General features: G+C 36.5%; 1 protein-coding gene and 1 long non-coding RNA gene across 3 annotated transcripts in view; one reads left to right on the forward strand and one right to left on the reverse strand.

Annotated features, from left to right (window-relative positions):
- Positions 1 to 27,821, reverse strand: part of CPNE8 (copine 8) — a 236,060-nt gene that overhangs the window by 200,161 nt on the left and 8,078 nt on the right. The window lies entirely within an intron of this gene.
- On the forward strand, positions 204 to 27,820 carry LOC143691677 (uncharacterized). The gene is made up of 3 exons (XR_013179648.1): positions 204 to 290; positions 19,973 to 20,117; positions 27,592 to 27,820. It is a non-coding gene; the product is annotated as an uncharacterized LOC143691677 (long non-coding RNA).

Consider the following 27,821-nt stretch of genomic DNA (forward strand, 5'->3'; position numbering starts at 1 on the left):
GAAGGACAGGAGTACAGGAACATACAACACAACTGTTCTCTAAGTAAACAAGGTGCTTATAGATTTAGGGTGTAAAATCTAAGTCCCATTGTAACTACAAAGAAAATATCTAATTTCTCGTAGAGCTGGAAATTAGAGTAGATGTTGGCAGGGGCCCTGGGGGTAGAGGGAACAATGAGTTAACACATAATGCGCATAGGATTTTTGCTGGTGAAGGGGGGAAAGTTTTAACAGCAGCGGGTGAAATGAGGGTACTGCAAGTTTGCAAATATGAGCAATGTCACTAAAAGGTATGCTTGGGATTGACTGAGATAAGAAAGTTAATGTTGTATGTATGTTCTCACAATTTAAGAAAAGAAAGAATGAGAGAGAAACTAAAGAGACAATGTAATTAGATGCAATACATCAACCTGGATAGAATTTATCAAGGGAGAAGAAAAGGGTGGGACATATGAAAAACCTGGAACAGACTGAGTTTCACATCAGTGTTAAATTCCTTAAACTTGATAACTGGTACTTAAATGGTTACATAAGTGAATAATCTTCTTCTCAGGAAATGCACATTACAGTATTAACTGTTCAAAGAACATGCTGAATACAACCCACTCTCAAGTGTTCAGCAAATGGAGTGATAAATAAATAGATGAATAGACAGATGGATAGACAGAATAATACAGGAAATGTTACAAAATGTTAAAATTGGTAGATCTGGATATATGAGGGAATAATGATGTTCTCTTATGGGGTTTGTATTATTTCTGTAATTGTCCTATACTTGAAAGTATTTTAGAATAAGAAGTTTTAAAAAAAATACCTTGGATTTTTTATATGATAAAAAACTCCATCAAACTTCTTTATAACTTATTACCTTAAACTTGCAATTTAATATTCCAATTGCTATTTGACAATTTTATCTATACCTTGGTCACATGAATAGAACGGACTATATCCAACCACAGTCAGTTCTGAAAAGACTGCTTCAGCCAAACAGACATGACTAAAGCAGTGTGGAAATGGAAAATATTCTTAAGTATAAGGTGATTTTTTAAATATATGGTGATTGTTAAAATGCATCATCCAATTTGGATTTATAGTAGGACTGCAAGATTTTTATCTTCCCAATATTACCCTAGAAACGAAGTACGCTTGCATTAAGTAAAATGAGATACATATTGCTGTGAAGGCTGTTTTATAAAGAGCAACTAAGCTAAGGCTCAGAGAAGTTGAGGGAACGACTGAGCAAATAGAGTAACCAAATGGAACCAATCCTCCTGAATACAAAACCCCTGTTTTTTGCAAAATATCATACTGTCTAAACAAGCCCAGTAGAAACAACCTATTTTCCTACAAGTGCTGAAGACATGGAAGGCCACCAATTATACCTAATGGTTGAGCCACGAGAGTATGAAATAGTAGATTCCTATTCACAGATGAGCATGGAAAGAGATGCTGCCTACAGAGTGAGGGGAAAGTACCCAAATGGGAGGCCAAACTTAATCATACTTCTTCACAGAAAAACATATTTGTTTTCCATAAGAGTTGCTTTAAAAATAACACACACACATGCATACACCCCTCATCATCAGTTTTTATGTGGGAAAGCTTGAGTTGGGGAGCCAAGAATTTTATAACATGATGTTGAACTTCTCCACTGGTTTAAAAATTCTGAACGTTCCTTTCTATCCTACAAATCTAGATATAGCCAAAACAGGCAAGAGAGTAATACTGAAATTATTGAAAAACACAACGTATGAGTTAGAAAAGTTACCTAAAGAAATAACCTTATCAGAACCATAATCTATAAATTGACCGCGTTGTCTAGGAATGCTTTGGCCTCAAATTCCAATTAACATGACTGGACCACAGACTTAAAGGAATATAACTGGAGTAGCATAATTAAAGCCAAGGCCTAACCAATTACTTTCAACTCTATGTGAAGAAATAGTGGATTACGCAAGCAGGCATATTTTGCATTGAAGCCTAAACTAGGCGAGCATAAACAAGAATTCAGAATTTCTAGGACCAACCAGGAGAAAAACTTCCCTCCCTCCCCCTTTTACTTTTCAATCCTCATGGGTATTATTCCTTTTTAATACAGACTGGTATATCAAGCTAATCTCCCTTGATGTCAGTAGTGAAACAGCTCATCAGGTAAATCTGACCGTTCTGATTTTATGTTCAAAAAGGGATCCTTCAATTGGAAGATGGAGTCCCATGTAGCTATTAGCTCAAACACTCAGACACTGAATGATCAACATGAATATTAAAATTTTCTTGATTGTTGTAGATTTATTGTCTTCTGGCATTCCAAGACCCATACTAAACAGCAAGCTAGCCATTTCAAAATGACTTCTCAGGTTTGTCTCTGTCTATCTAGAAAATAGAATCCCTCTTTAAACTTCAGTACAATTCTACAAGTACTTTTCAAGCAAATACTCTGTACCTAACACCTAATTAGGCACTACTGAGGATACAATAAATAATAAATACTTGTTCTCTTATTTCAAGAAACCTGATTTTTCTGCTGGAAAGACAAAACTAACAAATAATTCAACAGCAATACTGGATGGTATATAAAGTAGCAGTTCATTATAAGAGAAACCTCATTATAAGAGAATTATTTTACGTAATTCTCCATACGTAAAATAAACACAGAATATTATTTATTCAATGTGAAAAGTGATTTGTAAGTGAGATAATCCAAAGGGTGCAGGTTGAGTGCTAACTATCCTTTCTTAATTAATAAATGAAATAATCTAACAAAATATTATCCGCTAGTCATGTAGCAAATGTTAAAAAAAAAAATTCTAATTCTTTAAAAAGGAAACAAATATCAACATCTTACCACAAATGCAATTTGGAAAAGAAAATCTACTTGGTCTGCACATGAAATTCAGAATTAACAGTTTCAGAGTAAAGACAAGTTTTACTATTTGTGATGCTAAATGCTAATTTAATAAATATACAATATATTGTTCAAAAAAAAACCTCTGCCACTTCCACTTATGGTCAGCAGAGCTTAAACAACACATAAAGTGACTCAACCTCTACAGCTGAATGGAACTGCTCTATTTAATTTTCCACAGGAAAATTTATACAGTCAAACAATGTTTTATCATTTTAAAAACATTGCCCAGCATAAATTTTCCCCATGTGAACAGAGAGCAACACTTCTATATTTCATAATCTCTTATGCAAATTGTCCTGTATCAATATACCAAACAATTCTGGGTTTCATTAAAATTTTTAGGAAATGGCTAGGGCCCTTTTATTTACTTATTATTCAGTGTAATCTCAGGACCACTGACAGCCATAAGGTCTTTACCAAATAGATTTCTTAAACAGCCACAGAACCTAAAACAGGCTTTCATATAAGCAGGAGTTCAATAAGCACCTGTAAAATGCATCAGCAGTTTTAATATCCATTCAAAAGCAACACCTTTCTTCCCTTTAGCTAGGATGAGGGGTTTTATTATGGAAAGCAGAGTAGAAGAGGAAGGTGGCACTTGGGGCCTTTGCCCTCATAAGTAATCCATTAACTGCAAAAAAGAGAAAAAACCAACTAAGAATACACTCTAGGAATACAAACAAGCTCCATGCGACTGGGCCATGTCCAGGGTTCTAATTTTAGGTGCTAAATGGTCTTATAAACTAGAATTCAGACGTTCTTGGTGTGTGTGTTTGTGTGGGGGTGTGTGTAGCATAATGCTAATACATAAAAAATGGTTTTCAGAGTTTTTTGGTTTTTTTTTTTTTTTTGCATAAAGGCATGGAAATCAAAGCTTATCTCCAAGTAACTAAAAGGAAGCTTACCCAATCTTTAGAAGTGATTTGAATACAGTATTTAATTCTCTCTGGCTCACTTTTTTTTTTTTTTTGCATTATTCATTGAAAACATTATCTCTGGGTATTTATAGCATACAAAGTAAAGGAAAAAGTATTTTCCCCAGACTACTATGGCAAGGGGTAACAGACTGTGCACAAACAAAATGTTAAGCTTTAGAAATGAAAAAATGGAAGTATTTTGAAACTGAAACTTACTGAAAAGCCAAAGCCTGCTAGAATCAAACAATACTGAAGGATAGGGGCATCGGAAAGTTTTTAAAAGGATTATCTCGCTTTGAAGAAAATAAGAACAGACTTTCAAATTTGATGCTGTGCAAATAGAATTTAAAAATTAGGCTCAGCAGCATCCTCTTACTGACTGAGCCTACAGGTCGAACTTTATTATAAATGACAGATATTACCCCTCAGAAGCTAGGATGGGATAAAATAAAATAAGTTATTCTTCAAGTTTTTTGCTGAAGCTGGTTGTTTAAAATATTTATTTAAGTAAGTACCATTGAGCTGAAAAGGTCAGTATAAAAAAATACAGTTTCCATCTTTGCATGGGTGAATCCGGTTTACACACTGAAAGAAATTTGGTGGTAAGATAATTAAAGGTGAAAAACTTTATGTTTCTTCTGAGGCTTTCTACTGTGATTGATAGTCTTAGAAATTACTTAAAAGGAAGCCCAGGCTTTATCAGAATCTGACACTTTTAGAGCTCTGGTTTGCCTGAACTGACACAAATAGAAGTACTCACTGGTTTGAAATAATGTAGGTTAATTCAAGGAGATAAAAGCTTTCAGAAAGGTATAGAGCAAAATACCTGGTCGCAGCTGAAGAAAAGAAACAAAGCACCTATGTTAGCAAACACAGGCTAAAAAGAGAACAGGAAGTCTGTCTTCTTAAAAACCTAAAACTCTATACAAAACTAAACTCTATCTTTCCCACAGACCTGGTGACTCTTCTATTTACTACCTTAGTGAATGGCAGCTATGGGGGGCAGAATAATGCACCCCCCACCCCAAATACCTCATGTCCTAATCTCTGGGACCTGTAAATGTCACCTTATTTGGAAAAAGGGTCTTTGCAGATTCTGATTAAGGATCATTAAGATGGGAAGATCACCACAGATTATCAGATCAGCGTGGGCCCTAAATGCAGTTGCACAGATCCTTAGAAGAGGGAGGCAGACAGAGATTTGACACAGAAAAGGAGACCTGAGTTAGAGAAGAGAGAGATTTGAAGATGCTGGCCTTGAAAATTAGAGCAATGTAGCCAAAGCCAAAGAAAGCTGGCAGCCACAACAAGCTGGAAGAGGCTAAGTACGAATTATCCCTGGAGTCTCCAGGAGGAGGAGAGCCACGCTGCAACACCTCAATTCCTGTGGAGTGATACAGATTTCAGCCTGGTGGCCTCCAGAACCATGAGAGAGAAATTTCTGTGGTTAGAAGCCACCAAGTTTGTGGTAATTTGTTACAATAGCCATAGGAAACTAATGCACAGCAGCACTGTTCAACCTCTATTCCATGCAAGCCTCCTGGAAGCTACCTTCCCCTTTCTCTCTCCCTCAACCCTAATGTTTCTACCAACTGACATCTGCTTCCATGTCCCAACTACTTTCCAGCTCTTAGATCTCTTAACTGGTCTTCCTTCCTCCCATCTCCAAGCTCATCCACAATGCTGCCCCCATAGATCCTTTCTAGTAAAAATCTGACCAATTCGAGCCCTAGCATAAAATCCATTACCTACAGAAACGGCAAATGCTTAATATTAAGCATTAAAAACATGCCTCATTCTGACCATTATTATATCTCCATTCTTCTTTAAGACCACCAGGATTTCACGTCTTCCACTGTATCTCTCTCATATTCTTTTTAATAGTCTGTGCTCCAGATAGTTCAAACAGTTTGCAGTCCCCCAAACTAACCGTGCCACCTCATCTTTCCATACTCACATTTTACCGACAATTCCATTCCCTGAAATTTCCTCACCATATTCTATCTTCTAGGAACTGTGAGTCCATCTTTCAGCCTCTCCCCCATTGCTGTGCCTTAGGAGGTAGAACCTGTTTTTCCCCTCATCATGCCCAGTGTGAACTCCCTTCACAAATCCCATGTCCACTATTTACTGAGCCAGTGACCAAGCCCTGTCCTGAGCACTTTACATAAACCATTTCATTAACCCTTACCAAAATCCTAGAAAGTTGCAATAATTATTAGATTCCATTTCCCAAATGAGATAATAAATTCAGAGAGGTTAAATGGAGTGGTCCAAATCACAGCAATAGTAAGTGGTCGAGTTGTAATTTTGTAATTGTTTCACTGATTTTTAATTTTGATTTCTGATGGTTATACTGACTATTTACATTAATGAAGACAAAAAAATCAAATCACCTATAAATAATGTCATAATTTAGCATCATTTTGGAAGCTATAGAAAATAATACATAAAATAAAAATGAGAGACAATATTGGGAAGAAAAAATTCAATTATCATTACTTTTATAAGATTTCATTTTGTACCTAGAGAGAAAAACAAGAGAACAAAAGCTTTTGAAATTAAGATAGTTCACTAAAGTGACTGGAGGCATGATATATATAAATATAAAGGCAATAATTTTCCTGTGCATTAACTGATAATTAAAAATGACCAAATTGTCCAGAGCAGTTATCTTGTTGCCTTAGGTTGCTGAAGTGAGGTCTGTGCAGCCCTCTGACACAATAACTTCACTCTCAGAACTTATGTTACCATGAAAGAAATCTCAGACCACAGTCTGCCAAAACAACATTCATCAGCAAGCAGGACCCAGACAATGACAAAAAATTCCAGCTCCCTTCATCCTGTTCCACTCCAACAGCACCTTAAGGCAGATCTGACCATATTCTGGTGGCAAGACTTATCTAACCTTCTGGCCAGGTTAGTCTTAGAGAATCCTCTAAGCACTCTGCTCCCAGGATCCAGGAGTTCTTAGGCTTAGCAGCCTAGTGTTAGCACCCCTAACAGCATAACCACAGGATTTTAGATAAACATGGCCTGTTGACTTTCCCAATATTTCTAGCCAAACCATAAATCCTTTTTAAATAACAGCTTTAGTGAGATATATTTCACATACCATGAAACTCACTACTTTAAAATATAAAAGTCAGTGGTTTTTATGTATTCACAGAGTTGTATAACCATCACCACTACCTAATTTTACAACTTCACCTCTAAAGAAACCCTGTACTCATGAACAGTCCCTCCCTTTTCCTTTCTCCACTCCCAGTCCCCTGGGAATCATTAATCTAATTTCTGTCTCTCTGAGTTTATTCCCGACATTTCATATAAATGGAATCATACAATACATTGACTTTTGTGACTGGCTCTTTAATATTGCATGTTTTTTCAGTTCGTTCATGTTGTAACATGTAGCAGTACTTTCATTCCTTTTTATGGCTAAATAATATATTATAAATAATATAATATATTATATATTAATATATTATAAATGATATATAATAAATAATATAATAATATAAATATACCATTCTGTTCATCAGTTGATAGATATTTGCATTGTTTCTATTTTTCAGTTATCATGAATAATGATACTTCGAACATTCGTGTACAAGTGTTTGTGTGGACATGTTTTCATTTCTTTTGGGTAAATACCAAGGATTAGATTTGCTAGGTCAAATGCAAACTCTATTTTTAGCATTTGAGGAACTGCCAAGCTTGTTTCCGAAGTAGCTACACCATTTTACATTCCCATGAGGGTTCCAATTTTTCCACACCCTCTCTAACTCTTATTGTCTGTCTTTTTTAATATAACCACCTACTCGGTTAAACCACATATCAGATCACCACAAATTATGCCAATGAAAGAAAGTCATTTCTAACATCAAAAATAGTAAACATAAAACCCTCCATAGCTGGCATGTGGAATCCTGATTAGACTTCAAATGCTACCTCACCACATCCAGAGATGGCACTCCTGACAGGAATACTTCAAATTTAACTCTACTTAAGATTTAACTCTATAATCTAACATACATATCTATATGACATATTCGCTACTGAAATATTTCAAAGTAAATTATAGACAAAATAACACTAACAACAACCAAGTAGAAAAGACTGGAAGCTAAAATAAAATCCTGTTTTTGGCATGGATTAATACTTGCTATACTTTACAAAAAGCCAGGAGAAAAGAATAAGTGATTTGTTAATGAGTGCATTTTAAACTTCTATGTGGAAAATGATACGACAAAGTTAAAATACAGTATTTGTTGTACACATGATAGATAAAAGTTTAAGCTTATAACTATACAAAATATTCTGTAAAACTAATGAGAAAAAATATAAGCACCCCAAAGGAAAAATGGACTAAAGATATGAATATGCATTTCATAAGAATTGTTCATTGAGCATAGAAGATCATACTTAGTGATAAGCAATGATATGCAAACAAAATAAATATTAACATGGTATTCTCCTGTGATAAAGGCAATTATTAACTTTATACATTACAGCTCATCTGGTTATGTGAAAGAAAAGAGGGAAAATTGTTATAAAAATTCAGAGATGTTTTATAGAGCCCAGATTCAGGAATACATCTATGGAAAGAGCCAAAACAGGGGCAGAAACAGCAAGTCTCCATTTCTCTGTAGGCACCTACTATCTACTTCAATCATCTTTATTTTCTTTAATTGCCTCCCCTACTTCCATGGGGCATACGGTGGAAACATGGATGCCCAGATTTTTTAAGCCTTACATTGTAAAATTCTGGCACATAAGAAGAGACTGTCATCTTTTTTAAACTTCATTACAATTAGAAAATTTCATGAATTTGACAAGCTTGATAGGATGCCCACTGCTGAAATAACCAACTGTGATTAAGTGTGTAAAACACTATTATTTCTCTAAATTGAATTAAATTCCCTTCCCTGGAGTATTGGTTGCAATCAAGGAGAAAGGTCACATTTATTCAAAATTATTCATTCTTCGAAATTATTCTTTCAGTACATAGTGACTGAATATCTACTATATTCCAGGCACTATTCTGAGATCTATTCTATGTGCATGCGCACAGCCCTCGGCCTCATTTCCCAGTTCTGAGAAAGCGCCGACCTCCTCAGCTGGGTCACATATGCCCCTATGCAACTAAAGCGCAATACCGACCTGCTGCCACAGCTCTATGCATGCACACAAAGGGTTCTGTGCCTTAGACCAGCGCACACCAGGATTATGCCCCCCAGACCACTGCACCCACACTGCTACATCCTCCCTGGCCGCTGGGCACCAATGTTCACAAACATCAGCATAACATCCCCAAACTGCACCCATACCTGCACCTGAAACAAATCACCATACTGAGTGTTCCACCCCATGCCCTGCTCCCTGCTGTACAACCATCTGCAAACACAAGGCCTTAGACTACTGAGAGAAATCAACTCACAAAGCAAATCAATCCAGATATTTACATCAACAAAGACAGCAGAAAATCACTAAGCATATCACAATGAAGACAGATATAGCCCTGCCTAATGACCAAATTAAAACACCAGAGGAGACACAGACATCGGAACAACTAATGAAAGATGTTCATACAAGTCTACTTAATAAAATAAGTGTGGTAGCAAATGACATAAAGGAGATCAAGAAGACAGTAGAAGAGCATAAAGAGGAACCTGAAAGAAATAGAAAAATAGCAGAAACCACAGAGATTAAAGACTCTCTTGACCAAATAAAAACCAGACTAGAGGCACACGACACTAGATTTGAAGAAACAGAAAAAAGAATAAGTGATATAGAGGACAGGATAATTGACTTCGAAGACTCAAAACATCAAATGGCAAAAAAGATGGAAAAAAATGAATGGGAACTCAGAGAAATGATAGACAAAACAAAGTATGCAAATAAAAGAATCATTGGTGTCCCAAAAGGAGAAGAGAGTTGTAAAGGGCTAGGAAGAGTAGTGGAAGATATAATGGGGGAAACTTCCCAACCCTCATAAAGGACATAAATATACCAGTCAAAGAAGCTCAAAGAACTCCAAACAGAATAAATCCAAATAGGATTTACCCAAGGCACATACTAATCAGTTTGTCAAATGTTGAAGAGAAGCAGAAAATCCTGAAAGCAAAAAGAGAAAAACAATCTACTACTACATACAAAGGAAATTCAATAAGACTGAGTTAAGACTAAACTCAATTAGCACCCTGGAGGCAAGGAGGCAGTGATATGACATATTCAAGATCCTGAAAGAGAAAGACTTCCAGCCAAGAATCCTGTAGCCAGCCAAATAGTCCTTCAAAACTGAGGGAGAGATTAAAATTTTCACAAAGAAGTCCTGAAAGAATTTGTCAACAAGAGACCAGCCCTACAAGAAATATTAAAAGGAGTACTGCTGGCTGAAAAAAAGACAGGAGGAGGGCACAGAATTGAAGAGTACCACAAAAGGTAATCTAAATAATACAAAGAGAAAGAGGGAAATGAATACATAGATCTGACAAATAAAATTAAAAAGATAAGATGGTAGAATCAAGAAAAGCCTTTTCAGTAATAAATTTGAATATTAACAGACTAAACTTGCCAATTAAAAGGTACAGATTGGCAGAATGGATTAAGAAACATAATACAGCTACATGATGCTTACAAGAGACTCATCTTATACACAAGGATATAGATTGAAAGTGAAAGGATGGAAAAAGATTTTCTATGCAAGTGTGAATGAAAAGAAAGCAGGAGTAGCTATACAAATATTGGACAGAATAGACTTTAAATGTAAAGACATCATAAGAGACAAAGAAGGACACTATATACTAATTAAAGGGTTGATTCACTGAGAAGATAAAACAATCATAAATGTTTATGTCCCCAATCAAGGAGTTCCAAAGTATATGAAACAGATATTAATAAAACTGTATGGAGTGACAAGTGTTTCAACAATAACAGTAGGAGACGTCAATACACCATTCTCCTCTATAGACAGAACAACCAGACAGAAGATCAGCAAGGAAATAGAGAAGTTAAATAGCTTGATAAATGAACTAGACCTAACAGACATATACAAGTCATTGCACCCCAAAGCACAAGGTCATACATTCCTCTCCACTGCTCACAGAACATTCTCCAGGATAGATCATACGCTGGGGCACAAAACAGGTCTTTAAAAATTTTTAAATATTGAAATTATTCACAGCACTTTCTCTGATCACAATGGGATGAAGCCTGATCTCAATAATCACCAAAGAATAAGAATATTCACAAATATGTGGAGATTAAATAACATACTCTAATACAACCAGTGGGTCAAAGAAGAAATTGCTGCAGAAATAACTAGCTATCTGGAGATGAATGAAAATGAGAATACAACTTCTCAGAATTTATGGGATGCAGCAAAGGCTGTACTGAGAGGGAAATTTATAGCCCTAAATTCCTATATTAAAGACGAAGACTTAACAACAAACTTGGAGTAACATGAGAAAGAACAGCAAACTGACCCCAGAGCAAATAGAAGAGAAACAACAAAGATTAAAGCAGAGATAAATGAATGGAAGAATAAAAGAATAATAGAAACAATCAATAAAACCAAAAGTTGGTTCTTTGCAAAAAATCAATAAAAGTAATGGGCTACTAACAAGACTGACAAAGAAAAAAAGAGAGAGGACGCAAATAAACAAAATCAGAAATGAGAAGGGTGCATTACCACAGACCCTGAAGAAATGAAAGAAATCATACAAGGGTATTATGAACAACTATACACCAACAAACTAGACAACCTAGATGAAAAGGACAAATTCCTGGAGACACACAAACAAGCTACAATGGCTCGGGAAGAAATAGAAGATCTCAACAAACCAATCACAAGTAAAGAGATTCAATCAGTCAACAAAAATCTTCCTACAAAGAAGAGTCCAGAGCCAGATGGCTTCACAGGGCAATTTTATCAAACATTCCAAAAAGAACTAACATCAATCCTGCTCAAATTTTTCCAAAAAATTCAGGAAAAAGGAACCCTACCTAACTCATTTTATGAAGTTACTATCATTTTAATATCAAAACCAGGCAAAGATGCTATAAGAAAGGAAAACTGCAGGCCAATCTCTCCAATGAGCATAAATGCAAAAATTCTCAATGAAATATTAGCAAATCAAATCCAACAGCACATTAAAAGAATTAAACAACACGACCAAGTGGGGTTTATACCAGGAATGCAAGGATGGCTCAATACAAGAAAATCAACTAATGTAATACAGTACATTAACAAATCAAAAAGTAAAGATCACATGATCATCTCAATTAATGCTGAAAAGCATTCGACAAAATTCAGCATCCTTCTCTGATAAAAACACTCCAAAAGATAAGAATCAAATGATAGAAATCAAATGATTCCTACCTCAATATGATAAAGGGAATATAGGAAAAACTGATAGCCAGCATTGTACTCAATAGAGAGAGACTGAAAGCCTTTGCCCTAAGATCAGGTACAAGACAAGGATTCCCACTGTCACCACTATTATTCAACATTGTGCTAGAAGTTCTAGCTAGAGCAATCAGGCAGGACAAAGAAATAAAAGGCATCCAAATTGGAAAGGAAGATGTAAAACTCTTATTATTTGCAGATGATATGATACTACACTTAGAAGACCTGAGAAACCTACAGCAAAGTTACTTGAGCTAATAAACAAATCCAGCAAGGTGGCAGGATATAAAATTAATGTGCAAAAATCAGTAATATTTCTATACACAGCAATGAGCTAGCTGAGGAGTCAGTTAAGGAAAAAATTCCATTGAAAATAGCAAACAAAAGAATCAAATACTTAGGAATGAACTTAACTAGGGAGGTAAACGGCTTGCACACAGAAAACTACATAACATTGCTAAAAGAAATCAAAGGAGATCTAAATAGGCAGTAAGAAATTTCCTCCCCATGGATAGGAAGGCTAAATATAGTTAAGATGTCAATTCTACCTAAATTGATCTGCAGATCAACACAGTACCAATCAAAATTCCAACAACCTACTCTGAAAATTTGGAAAAGCTAACTACCAAATTTACCTGGAAGGGAAAGAGACCCCAAATAGCTGAAAGCATCCTAAAAAAGAAGAACGAAGTGGGAGGATCAACACTCCCTAACTGTAAAACCCATTATAAATCCACAGTGGTCTAAACAGCATGGTACCAGCACAAAGATAGAAGCACTGACCAATGGAATCAATCAAGAGTTCAGAAATAGACCACCAAATCTATGGTCAACTGATTTCTGACAAGGCCCCCAAATCCTGTGAACTGGGACAAAACAGTCTTTTCAATAAATGGGCATGGACAAACTGGATTCAATAGCCAAAAGAATGAAAGAGGACCCTTACCTTAAACCCTACACAAAAATTAACTCAAAGTGGATCAAACACCTAAATATAAGAACTAGCACTATAAAGCTTCTAGAAGAAAATGTAGGCAACCATCTTGAAGGCCCAGTAATAAGAGGTAGCTTCCTAAACTTTACAGCCAAAGCACAAGCAACAAAAGAAAAAATAGATGAAGGGAACTAATCAAAATCAAATGCTTCTGCACCTCAAAAGACTTTGTCAAAAAGGTAAAGAGACAGCCAACTCAATGGGAGAAAATATTTGGAAATCACATATCAGCAAAGGTTTGATTTCCTGTATATACAAAGAAATCATACAACTCAACAACAAAAGAACAAACAACCCAAAGATAAAATGAGCTAAAGATAGTAACAGACATTTTTCTGAAGAGCAAATACAGATGGCTCAAAAGCACATGAAGAGATGTTCATTTTCATTAGCCATAAGGGAAATGCAGATCAAAACTGCAATGAGATACCACCTCATATCTATAAGAATGGTTGCTATGAAAAAACAAACAGTAAACTATAACTGCTAGAGATGATGTGGGAAAATTGGGATACTTATGCACTGCTAGTGAGAATGTAGAATGGTGCAGCCACTATGGAAAACTGTTTGGCGGTTCCTTAGGAAACTAAATGTCAAGCTGCCCTATGACCCAGCAATAGCACTATTTGGTATATACCCAGAAGAGCTGAAAGCAAAGTCACAAAGACATTTGCACACTGATGTTCATAGCAGCATTATTCACAATCGTCAAAAGATGGAAACAAACCAAATGCCCATCAACAGAAGAGTCGATCAACAAAATGTGATATATACACATAATGGAATGTTATGCAGCAGTAAGATTAAAAGGCATCCTGAAGCACATGACAAGATGGATGACCCTTTGAGGACATAATGCTGAGCGAAATCAGCCAGACACTAAAGGACAGATACTGTATAATTCCACTTTTATGACCAGCATAAAGGTATAATCAGAGGCTCAAAATAAAGAATACAAGGGACTTAGAGATACACAGAAGCTAGAGATGGGTGAACTGATAGCTAATGAGCTCCAATGTAAGTAAATAGATTGGAGCGGAGGTGATTCTCTAGTAGGTCTAGAAGTAATATTACCATACTGAAGATGAGCAAGATTTAAAGGGGCTGTATAGACCTAAATGTCCCACTGACTCACTAGAAATATGAATGAGTTCTCGTAAGAATTACTTCAAAGATATGACTCTTGTATAAAGACTGTTTAAGTCCAGGGTACAAGGGGAAAACTGGTATTGTATGCTATGAGCCATGTTCAAAAGTAAACCATCAGCACTGCCACAGCAACAGCAGAGGTAAATAATGGGGGTAGGGACAAGAGTTAAGAGGAGGTTTAGATTCCCTATTTGGTGGGGGTGTGTTTATTGGTTTTCTGTCCTCTGGGAACAATGAAATTATCTAAAATTGAGAATATTGATGGACTGTGGATTTTAGGCACTATTCATGATGCCCAATGAATGCAAGTGGCTGAAGGATGGGTTGACGGAGAAGTAGACTGGCAGATGATGGTGTATACTTATGAACGAAGGTCATGCTGCTACAAAAAGGAACAATGTTGTAAAGCATGCAATGATGTGAATGAACATGTGGGACGTATTCATTCAATAAGCCAGAAACAAAAAAACAATGGTATGGCCACCTTTAGAAAATGCTTATAGAAAACAGGGGCCTAGATTGTAAGCTTTTAGAGCAGACACATTAAGTCCAGAGTGGTGATTATCATTTCTGGATTTCAAGAGGCTGTTTTATAATATATAACCTAATATTTAGAGATAAAATAAAAGGTTATATATATATATAACCTAATATTTAGAGATAAGAATGAAGTCGAACAGATTGGGGCTAAAGTATTTCAGAACATAGGGGTAAGGAGACAAAGTCTATATTTTAGAACCACACATTCTCTTGGAGACCAATGGAAGAAAGGTTTATTTGATCTGGAACTGAAATTTTCTGTAGCGCATAATCTAATTCAACCTATTTGTATAGCTCATTTGAACAAATAAAACACAGGAAGCATAGAATAAGAAAGAGGTCCTTTAATCCTGTATAGATTATTGTAATGCCTAGAAACATCCTCGAGTATATGAAACAGATAATCAAAAAGTATTGGCAAAGTCCCCTGAGAGAAGGGAGAAAGACTACAGAACTATTAAACCTTACCATCAGGGACTCCCCTGATACTGTGTCAAACTTTAGAGACATCCAAATCAATAGGCCATGCCCTTGATCATGAGGCTTACTCTTGTGAAGCTGACGTAGGTAGCGGAGAAGTTTAGACTACCTATAGGCATGCCTAAGAGTTACTTCTGGAGGACCTCTGTTGTTGCTCAGATGTGGCCTCAGTCTCTCCAAGCCAAACTCTGGAAGTGAAATCATTGCTGGCTCCCGCTACATGGGATGTGACATCCAGGGGTGAAAGTCTCCCTGGCAATGTGGAAAAGGACTTTCAGGGAATAATTCAGACCTGGCACCATGGAATCAACAATTACATCCTGACCAAAAGGGGGAAAAGAAGTGTAATTAAGAAAATATCAGTTGCAAATAGAGTCGAGAGGCTACTCTGGAGGTTGCTCTTATGCAAGCTTCAGGTAGACCTTGCTACCTATCATAACCTGACAACCCCCAACCAGAACCATTCCAGCCAATTGTAAAGAACGCCTAGGGCAAAATATAAGATTCTACAAGGGTTCCATGCACTAGAGTAACTTTCCAGGAACCTACATCCTACAGATGGGTCCCTGGTCCAGATAAGTCCTGAAACCTAGCCCAGCCTGTCCAGAACATCATAGTTCCATCTCCCTACCCCATATTAGTGACAGACCCTTCTAATATCAAAAATTTAGAACTGCCATAGCCCAAATACCCCTAAAGAGAGGGACGGAAATATCAAAGGTGATGGTGGAATTATACATAGAAGATAAGACTTAACAAATGAAAAAAAATGCTGAATCATTAAATTGGTATCTCTTTTAGTCTCCAGTATTTTAAAGCAGCTAAAGTAAAAACCTAAAATTGTGAAATTGTAACCCATGTCAAACTCTGAAATACAGTCTACAACTAATTTTGGTGCTGTGTTTTGAAATTTATAGCTTTTTTGTATATATGTTATTGTTCACAAAAAAGAAGGGAAAAAAAGTCAACTGTGATGATAAAAAAATATTTAAGCCCTCTAGCCCCCTATATTTTTCCTTCTAGCTGCTACAGAATAGGAGAGGATTATATGTAGCCCATGACAAACTCTGGGATCTGTCCTGTAACCACTTTTTGAAGAGTGCTTTGAAAACTATTGTTTTATTTCTTCGCTTTGCATCTATGTTATACTATAGAATAAAAAAAAGTTAAAAAAAAAAAAAATAGAAGGATGTGAATGACTACTTCAGAAGCCCACTTCATAAAGGCCTCTCAGAGGAGGGGACCTTTGACCTGAGAACTGAATGAAAGATTGTAGGCAGGTGAAGATCTGGTTACAGAGTGCTCCAGGCAGACTGCATGGCAAAAGCAAAGGCCCAGAGACAGGGTGAGAAAGTGGGTAGACTCACATGAACTGAGGTAAAGAGGAGATGGAACCCACTAATCCTAGTAACACGTAAAATTCAGGGTGAAATCTTGTGAATGTTGTGGAGGACAATCAGTGTCCTGAAGAAGGAGGCTTGCACAGTTTTAAAAATACTGATATCCACTTTACTAATATTGGAGAGTCTGTGGGGAAATTGGCATTCTCATGAAACCAGATAGGGTCCTATTTTGGTACATTTTCTAGAGTTTAAAAACATTTACCAAAATGGGATATGCATATTCTTTTTGATATGCCAGTCTGTATCTGGAAATACAGTCTAGGATATCAAGAATAGAAGTTGGAAAAAAAAAGAGGTATACGCAATTACATTCTTCTTACTATTGCTTATAATTTTTAAAACTCTAGAAAACTTAAATATCCATAAAATGAAGACTGATTAACAACATTAGATTTCAATCACATAATGCCATGAACCAATTCAATGGTAATTAACACTGAAGAGGCAGCATACTACAGTGGTTACAAGTATGGACTTAGGAACCACCAGCTCTACTACTTACAAGCATAATTACAAGCATGATTAGCTATGTGACCAAAAACTCTGCATGCCTCAGTTTTTCATCTGTAAAAGGAGATAATAATAGCATCTATCTCTTAGAGTTGTTTGGGGAATCAGTGAGCTAATGTGTACAAAGTATTCAGAGCTGCAACCAGTATGGGGTAAACATGAGACAAGGTGTCTAGGGGAACAAGGAGCAGAATAACATGGGGTGACAATGGCCTAATGCTCCCATGGCTGCTGGGTATTACTACTCCTCCAAATTCCTATTTACATCCATGAAATTCAAAAGGGCCTGTGCCAGTTTAAAACTGAAAAGCCATGTTTTAATCCTAACCCAATCTTGCAGGGTGGGAAACTTTCACTGGATTGTTTCCACGGAGATGCAACACCCCCAATTGTGAATGTGGCCTTTTGATTAGATGGAGATTGTCCCCACCCATTCAAGGAGGGTCTTGATTAGTTTACCGGAGTCCTTTAAAAGGCAAAACATTCCAGAGAAACCTCAGATGCAGGTACTTAAAGAACAACTGCTTCAGAGCCCACATGAGACCCAGACGTTTGAAGATTCAGAGCCCAAGAGACATTGCCATGTATCTCCCCATGAGATGATCAGGAAGCCAGAACCTGGAGGGAACCAAGGGCAGCCAAGAGATGAAACCCAACACTGGAGAATCCAAGTAAGGAACTCCCACAGGAAACAGAGGCTGTAAGCAATGGGGCCCAGGAGCAAGGGACCAGCAGATGTCAACCAGATGCCTTCCCAGCTGACAGAGATGTTCCAGATGGCATGAGCCTTTCTTGAGTGATGGTAACCTCTTGTTGGTGCCTTAATGTGGATATTTTCACAGCCTTAGAATATAAACTTGCAACCAAATAAATCTCCTTCAATAGGTGATCCATTTCTGGTATGTTGCATTCTGGCAGCATTATCAATAGGGCCTAAGAGTTTCGTGAAAAAATGAAAATGGAATCCTCATGATTTCTTTTTGAGAATTTAATATTGGCCCCAGCTATCTGTGATGGCAGAAAAGTACAGCAAAAGTCCCTGAAAGGACCCTTTTCCCAAAAGAGGATGAAACCCTTACTGGAGACCTAGATCCAAAAACAGGGACCCAACACAGAATTCCTGGAGCTAGAAATGTGAAGTATGTGCCATGGAGCAAAAGTTGTGAGCATATGGATACAAAGAGCTGACTACTTCCAGACAGTCTTACCAAGGGGCTTCTGACTGGGAATGACCCTGGATAGATCACATAGAACCACAAATACCCAGTAAGTCAATAGAGACCTGCCCCAGGAGTTAATAAGCAGGAGTCCAGGGAAACAGACAGCAAGAGTACAAGCCAGATCCTGTAGCAAAAAGGCATGACTCAAATGCCAGTGGCATGTCAATAGTGACATCTTTTACAACAACAGTAAGGATTCTGTGAGACCGCAGAGAAAAAAAAGAAGAGTTTACTGAGCTTGGCAAAGGTCACTCTTTGACAGGTGCATTCAAATTCCTGCTCTCCAAGGAAGCGACACCAGGATTGGAAAGGGGCATACAATGAGCATGCAGAATGGTTCCAAAGAGTATGAGGTTGGAACCTCATACTCTTTGTTATCCATGGTTTTCCAACTATTTCACAGAATGCCAGTACATAAGTAAGAATCCCTTGCTAAGTAACAGAAACTTTCCATACACTTTATCAATGGTATGTCATATAACCCTCATAGCAACTGCATGAGAAGGAATTTATAAATCAAAACACACAGGGATTAACTAATTTATCCAAACTCTCATAGCTGGTAAGAAAATATACAGAACTACAATTTAAATCCAGATCTTTCTAGCTCTAAAACTGTACTCTGCCCCTTAGTAAATTATACCATTTCCCACAATTATGCTGCAAAGCTTGAGATTAGTGTGTTATTTTTTCAATACTTCCTCCCGCCCACTCTGAAAGCAGTAACAACATTTCAGCTCACCTGCTAACAGCTAAGTAGGCAAAGAGTTTCACATACTTTAAACAATTAGTAGCATGGCAATTTTTGCAGAGCTTACTGTTTCTCTAGAGACAATTGTCAATCTAGCACATGAAGCATGATTTGAAGGTAATGCTGATCATCTGTCCACGAAGCAAAAGCTGATGATTGTGCTAGGTTCACAAATCACCACAGAGGAGAAAACAGATGCTAAAACTACTCGATCCGATGTCAACTCAGATGCTCCTGCCTTCTAGCCACTACTCCCAATCACATGACTAGGTTCTCGAACTCTTTGTCTAGCAGCTGCTGAATGTTACTTCTTCAGGGAAAAACAAAGTAATCCTAGTTTCCAGGCTCAACATTACAAATGAAACTCTCTAAAGGCAGGGTTGTCTGGAGTCAATCAATACACAGGCTATACAAGGAGACTGATACTACGGCTATAAAGGTAAGGTTAAATTGTCAGCATTTTTTATTTCTTCTCCTTTAGCCTTTAAGCAACAGCTTCTATAATTTGTTTGGATCACTGGACAATTCAGACTTACCTAAGAGAATTGTGAGTTTTGCAGAATCAATGATGGAATTTAGAAGAAGGAGGAATTAATATGTAAAGGAAATTTGTTTGTAAACATAAATGATCAGCTGGGATAGGGAGACTTAAAATAGTTTCCTAACAGGTTTCTGTCATCCTTGCTGCAGGTGATCTCACCAGAAATGGGCTCTTGACTCCAAGGTACTCATCTACAAGGCCCCCTAAAAATTTTTAAGGTTCAGTAGCAACTGTGAACCCAGGCTACAAACAGGTCTACAAATCGTCAATGTTAACCAAATGAAACAAGCATAGGTAACTGCCCAAACACATCTTCTCCCTCCTATCTTATATAAGTGATTTTATTTTAAAAAATTGATGTTGCACTCTTTCTGGCCTCTATGCCTTCTCGTTCACCACTTGTCTCTACTTTCCTTTCTGCAAACTATACATTGACTAATTGCTAAGCACTTTCTATATGCAAGACAGTGAAGTAGGTTCTAAGCACAATACAAAGGTGAATAAGACAATTCCTGTCCTATAAGAATTTATAGTACAGTAGTGTCTGACATCCTTTTGAATGTTTATTCAGCAGGGATAGGTTACTAACTGCCAGAAAAAGGGATTTGGTGTTGGAGAATGTGTTATGAACACAAAAACTCCTGGCCCCAGATTATTTATATTCCATACGGGGACAGTCTTGTAAATAAATATGTGCAGTAAAATGAGCATTGTGCGTGATAAATTCAGTATAGACTACAGCAGTAGAAAGGGATGGCAGTCAGTTCTCTATGAAGGAAAAGGAAAAGTCTTAGAGAGAGAGTGATGCCTGAACTATCAGTAGAGTTCATCAAGCAACATGACAAAATGAGAAGCAGAACCATTCCCACCAGAGAGAACCAAGTTGTGAGCATCAGGATATGCTCAGAAAATGCAAATGATCTGAAGTGGCTTAGAATTTAGGAGAGTTTAGAGGGGAGCATGGGGAAGGTGAGGGGGTGGGACACAGAAGGAGAGAAAGAAGCCTGAAAAGCTAGGCCAAGTTCAGGTTACACAGGCAATTGAAGGGTTTTAAATCAGAGAGCAGTATGGTATTTGCCCCTTTAGAATGGGACTTTCAGCAGCCCAATGTGCAGGACTGATGGCAATGGGGTGGGGGTTGGCCAAAGCAAGGCATGAAGTTGAAAGAATCAAGAAACTGTGCCATGGTCCCTGCACTTAGTCAACAAAGCTGAGGCTCCATCAGAAGCACAGTGATCAGCCATGTTACAGAAATGATGTGGAAGGAAAAGAGGCCATAGAGGATGTCGGTGCTTGAGGCTCAACCAAAAGAAATTTTACTGGGTTATTAAAATGGACATAGAGGAGATGGCAGAGAGGAGTTAGTCCCTTATAGGGAAACAAACTGGAATTTTAAGAAGTGCCCACAAATACCTTTACAGATCTTTGACGCTGTTCTGATGATACCCCTTGTTGAAAATGACTGGTTTAAACCAGGTCCCCCAAATGATAATGATACAAATACACGATAATTTCATTTTAGAAATTGCATTTTGTGCAGGCTGGAAATATCCAATCATAATGTTTTAAACTAATTCCCTTTTGTACTGCCTTCATTGAAATAAAGTTGTTTTATAATTTTGCATCTTAAAAAAAATTCTATAGTTACAACTGCTAATGAGGTCTGTGTCTCTGCAAAGATTTGATGTAATCAAGCAAGACATAATATTTTAGGCTAAATAAAATCAATTGAGTACTTAAGATACATTAGCAGTGTTACAAGCACTTAGGAAATTACTTAGACAATCCAACAAAGCTTTATAATCAGACAAGTGTAAGAAATGACATGATTTATGAATAGTTACTTAAGTAAATTTGCTCATCTTTTACTTGTATATAGGAAATAAAGTTGTTTTTTCTTTTTTCCAATTCCCAGCTGTCCTAATTAAATTAGCCTCAAAAATATATAGTTGGATTTTACAATCTAAAATACAGAAAGCAATATTTTCTTTTCCATCTTCTCATTCTTGACTAAGTTTTAGGTGAATCTATGGTTAAGACAATGAAAGAATCACAAGTCAGGCTTTTCTAAAATTTTGTTATTACTTTGTTCCACAAAGTTAAAATTAGTAGAACAATAACAGGGTATGGAAAAAAGCACATTAGCACATGCTAAGGTTGAATTGACATGTTTAAGTCCTAAGCCCCGGAACCCATGAATTTCCTTATTTGGAAACAGGGTCTATGTAGATATAGTCAATGTAAGAGAAGGTTATATTGAATTGTAGTGGGTGCTAATCCAATACAACTGGCATCTTCATAAGAAGAAAAGAGACGGCGTCAAGAACACCAAGTGTTAACAGAGCAGGAGTTTGCATCTTCAAGCCAAGGAACACCAAGGATGGCTAGAAACCATGAGGAGCCACCAGAAATTGGAAGAAGCAAGAAGAGATTACTTCCTAGAGCCTTTGGAGGGAGCATGGCCCTGGCAGCACCTTGAATTTGGACTTCTATCCTTTAAATTTGTTTTAAGCCACCCAGTCTGCAATACTTTGTTATGGCAACCCTGGGAAATATAGCACAAAAGAAACCTATTGCCTCCTGAAAAGGCTAGAACACCAAACAGCTGTTCTTACCCTAGATTTTACCCAAATGAAACCGCCATGTGTTGTTGTGGTCTAGCAACTCATAAACTAATTCATTAGATCTTTTCCCCAACACAAAATTTTTCTTGGATGAAAGATCTGCTCATTATTGTTCCTATTTAGAAATGCTATATAGGACTCCACTCAGGCAAATTCTACTACTTCTCTTTTAATACACAGTATCTGTCCCAGATTAAGCAAAGTATCTGTCAGTATTTAAAATGTATTAAATGTCTGCTTTTAAAATTAGCTTAGCTCTGCTTGAAGACAACATAAGTTAACTTAATGATTTGTTTCTCATTTCTTCGCATATAAAACTGTGGAGAATGTTTTATATCACTAAGACTGAATAATTATGTTTTTTATTGAATACCGGTAAAATCAGTCATTTTAATACTCTTAAACTGCATACACTGTTATTTTTACAGGTGTAGATATATAGACTACTTAGTGAGTACCCAGGTTCATCCTTCCCATCAGGCAGCAACCATATGTTGAAAACCTTCTATATCCAAAGCCCAAAGTTAGGTTTTTTGATAATAAATGATAAAACAAATATGTACTCTTAAAGTTGGTTGGGGCAACACAGACATGCAAAACCTTAAGTAATTTCAAGTTTACAAGTAAGAATGAAATAAAAATACAAGAAATTTAACATAGGCACTGAAAGGAAAGAGCGATTCATTGTAGCTGCAAGAATCTAATGCAAAATCATGGTTTGCTGTGAGGTGAACCTTGACAACTCAGGACAGGCAGAGAAATGAGAAGACAACTTTACAGTCCATAGAAAGAGAAAAAAAATGATGAGAAGCATAAACAATGATAAATAAACACAACAGATTTGGGGATCAGCTGCTCATCCACTTTGGCTATAGTGACCATGACTTAGAAGAGAGGGGAAGGGCAAGCTTGGGGAGAAATAGGAAAATACCTTGAGCACCACATTAAGGTGCTTGAATTTTACCTGTAAGCAAAGAGGAAACATTGAAATTTTTTTCAAAAAGAAAATCACATGATTGGACTCTGGTCAGGAAGCTAACTATTCAACATGTGAACAACAAATTTAAGAAGTGAATTCTAGAGTCACAAAAGAATAATTCAGAGAAGGCCTGGGATGCACCCAAATGGCAGGAGGAGAATGGAAAGGAGGGGGACAGACACTTTGAAGAATCAAATAGATAAACCTTGGTGTCTGATACAACGGTTTAAAAGTATTGAAATGATTTCCTCAAATTTATGAAATAAGGAAATAAAAGGCTATGATAGAGAAGTAATAGCACACATGACACACTTACTGATTGATTTGATTTCAAAAGTCCAGTACAGCATTCTTTTCCACAAAGCCCAGCTGTCCCCTCAGAAACCTCCTAGACTCTACTTTAGGCACTCAGTAATGTCAGAATTAGCATACAGGCCAACCCATTTGCCATCTCTACTGTAAATTAAACATTTGCCACAAGATATAAGTGGTAAAAAAGTGGCATATTACAACAAGCAGGAAAGACACAGTATCTATTAATATCAAATGCTCTTCATTTCTAAGATGAGCAAAGCTGGCTTTAGATCCCTGTTGAGAGGAAAAACTAGAACAGCAACAGCAGAACTTGACATCCTTTTGGGAAAATATTAAATGAAATGAGGACTTTAAAGTATCAAATGGCTGGCATTAGAAATAATTTACTTAATATCCCTTAACACACTCAGAAACTAAAGTTAAGGCCTAAGTTTTCAGAGTCTCATATGGTGAAGCCTGGCCTAGAAAATCATGTGTAATAAGAGCAACAAATTCATACTTTGTGGATAGAAATTAAGATTTTCTAAATCCTTGCATACTATTATACTGTTCACTTTTTCTACTCATTGTCTAAGCAACTAAATTTTCTTTTAATAAAAAAGAAAACATCTCTTAAAGCTGTTCGTTAAATAGCAGCATATTTCATTTTGTCCCATGTATATAACTGAAAAGTTTTTAAGATTAAAATTTACAAATCAACATTTTACATACACTAGAGGAATTTTCATTTAAAATATATTCTGATATGAATGTTTTGAAAGGGAGAAAAACTTTCATTGGTTTTTAATTATCAAATATCAGTTATCGTCACCTGGTTTAGCTAGTTTGCAAACGGGCAATGACAACCCCAAAATTTCCTTAAACTGGAGCATGTCTACATTTTAATTTAAAGTTCTGTTTCTAGAATCATAGAATTATAATTCATAAATTATAAAAGCTACCAAGTTTAATGGTAACTTCCCCACTATTAAGAAAACAATGGCCTGAAATAGTAGGAGCTTGACGTCATTTCTCAACTGAACTGGTGAAGTTGAGTATCATGTAGTCAATTCAATTAATACTCCTTTACCTTTCATTTGCCCATTTCCCTAGCATCACAAGTCATCTAGACTAGGATTCTACCTTTTCTGTAGGAACCAAGGCTCAGAGATGGCACAAGTGAAAAAGGTTGCAGGGTTAGAGTCAAAAATAGAATGTAAAATCAGGACTCTTCCACTACACATTGCTGAATTGCATCATTCCATAAGAAAGCCAGGAGCCATTTAAATGACATTCAAATGGAAAAATGATTTAAGTGAAACAAAGAAATCAGAATCATTTCATTTTAATTAGACAAGTCGCAAAAATTGAAAGTCAATCATCCTGTGCTGGTTTGAAAGTACCCCAGAAAAGCCATGTTTTAATCCTGATTCAGACTTATGGAGGCAGCCATTTCTTCTAATACTGATTCAATATTGCAGGGTGGAAACCTCTGATTAGATTATCTACACAGAGATGTGACATGCCTAATTGTGGGTATAATCTTTTGATTAGATGGAAATGTGATTCTACTCATTCTAGGCAGCTCTTGATTAGATTTCTAAAGTCTTTAAAAGGGAAAACATTTTGGAGAAATGACAGAAATGACACAATCAACAGAGAGAGAGAGAGAGTTGGCACAGATGCCAACACTTGGAGAACAGAGACAGAGATGTTAGAGATGCTTGGAGCCCAGCAGACATCACCATGAGATAGATGTCAAGCCAGCCAGAACCTGAAGAGAGCCAAGGGAAGCCAAGAGATGAAAGCCAGCCCTGCAGAAGCAAAGTGAGGAATCCCCACAGGAACAGAGACTGAAAGCAACAGAGCCCAGGAGCAAGGGACCAGCAGATGCCAGCCATGTGACCACCCAGTTGACAGAAGTGTTCCTGACCCATTGGTCTTCCTTGAATTAAGTTATTTTTCCTTGGATACCTTAGCTTGGGCATTTTTATAAACTTAGAGCCATAATTTGTAATTTATTAAATTCCCCCTTTTAAAAGCCATTCCAATTCTAGTATATTGCAATCTGGCAGCTTACAAACTAACACACATCCTTTAGCCAATATATTTAAAACTTCTCAAACAATACTTTGAAATTCTCTAATTTAAATTATCAATGAAGAGAAAAGTTCACTAACAATATTAATTATGCCTCCTTTTCCCAATGCCTACAAAGAGCCTTTAAATGAAATCACTGGCAAAAAAATCAATCTCAATCAACTTTCTAGTATCTCTGCTTCCGCAATTTGAAATCTGAGATAAAGATCTGTTATATATAATACACTACATCCAAAACAGTAGGTGACTTAAATGGGATTAGCAAACAAAGTTATTGTTCTAGAATTAATCCTCAAGTATTACTGAGTCTCTTTTTCCTTCTCTCATACACTTGCACTCACTCTAGCACTGTCAGTCTTTGCTTTAAAGCTAGGAAACATGAAAACAAATTGAAGACATTAAAAAATGACTGAGCTCCTTTCAATTACCCAACAACCTAGAAATAATGTGATACTTCTTTTAAAGGAGTACGTTTTAATATAAGAGGTTTATAGGAATACCTACAGAGTGTTATGCACATAAAGATAGGAAATAAGGATCTGCAGGCAGAGAAAAACAAATTTCTCAAAATGAATATAAAACCACTATTATGCTCACTAAGGTTACAAAATGTGTTGGTTTCAAGCAGTTATGGCAATTATAATTTAAACTAGTCAATTACACTCTAATATTTGAGATACTTCTTAATAAAACTCATGTGTCACTTGTTACTTATTACATATGCATGTGTATACATGTGTGAGTGTGTATGGCAGAAATCAGCAAGTTAGAAAATAAGCGACTTTTTCAACTTCATTTAAAATCCAGATAACTCAGAATAATCTACTAACGTTTTCAATATCTATGTATTTTATTTACATGGAATTCTGAAGAGTGTTTTTCATGAAAGTCAAACTTGATTTTTCACGACAGTCAAGATTACTGAAAAGCTACTAAGGTTAATAGTAACTTTCCCATTATCAAGAAACTGAACTGGTAAAGTTGAATGACATTTAGTCAGTTCAGTTAATTTTCCTTTACCTTTCATTTGCCCATTTCTCTAGAGTTTAGTTTTCATTTCATCCTGCCTGCTGATTTCTAGTTAAACAGTCCCTTCGTTACTACGTCCCACAGCCTCATTAGGTAACTCAGAAATGAAAGAAAGATGAAAATCAATACTTGGAAATTAAACATCAAATTGCAAAAGTTGATGCCATTCATCCGAATTGCTCTATTCACAGCAATCAGAAGACAGAAAAACACATACAAAGAATTCCACATTTCCCTTCCCAAAAGAAGTATTTCCTTTTTGATGCTGCTGATATTGTCTACTGTAACTGTGTCTCCCTGTTTCATAGCTTCTTTTCCATCAGTAACACTCAGTGCTGATAGGAAAGAACCTACTCTTAAAGCCTAAAATAAAGAAATTATGGAAGAGTGACACAGTAGGTTTAGAAACTTGCCATAAATGGAATAAGGACTCAACCTTGTCACTTACTAGATGGGAGACTTCAGCCAAATAAACTCTCTGAACCTCCATTTCTACACCTGTGCAATGGGAGGTATCAACTGTACAATATTGTTGTAAAAACTGGATAAATTAGCATAAGTTAAGCGTTTTGCATAGAGTTAAATAAAGTATGTTAATTATGTTAATTGAAATAAAAGGCAGCAAATATCCAAAGCTTTCATGTTCACTGTTCTCATGAGTATAGTTTATATTTGAATATATTTACTGTCTAATAAACAGAAATATTTCCCAGAAAATATCAATGATATTTTGTTTCTTCAGGATTTCAGGAAATCAACTAATGATTCCTTCAGGACATTTGGAGCAAAAAGAATAAACTCAACAAAACGTCTCACAATTTGAAAAAAAAAATTCCTGGTAGCACTGCTAATGTTCCTGGCTGGAGAGACATCACTTGCCCTCTGAAGTTTGAAAACTGTCCATGGGGAAAGGCACCCACCACCTTTTAAATACATCTCATTTTATTACTGGCAATAAATGCTTTCCCTCCT

Source organism: Tamandua tetradactyla, chromosome 7 (genome assembly GCF_023851605.1).
Source record: "Tamandua tetradactyla isolate mTamTet1 chromosome 7, mTamTet1.pri, whole genome shotgun sequence".
Classification (NCBI taxonomy): domain Eukaryota; kingdom Metazoa; phylum Chordata; class Mammalia; order Pilosa; family Myrmecophagidae; genus Tamandua; species Tamandua tetradactyla.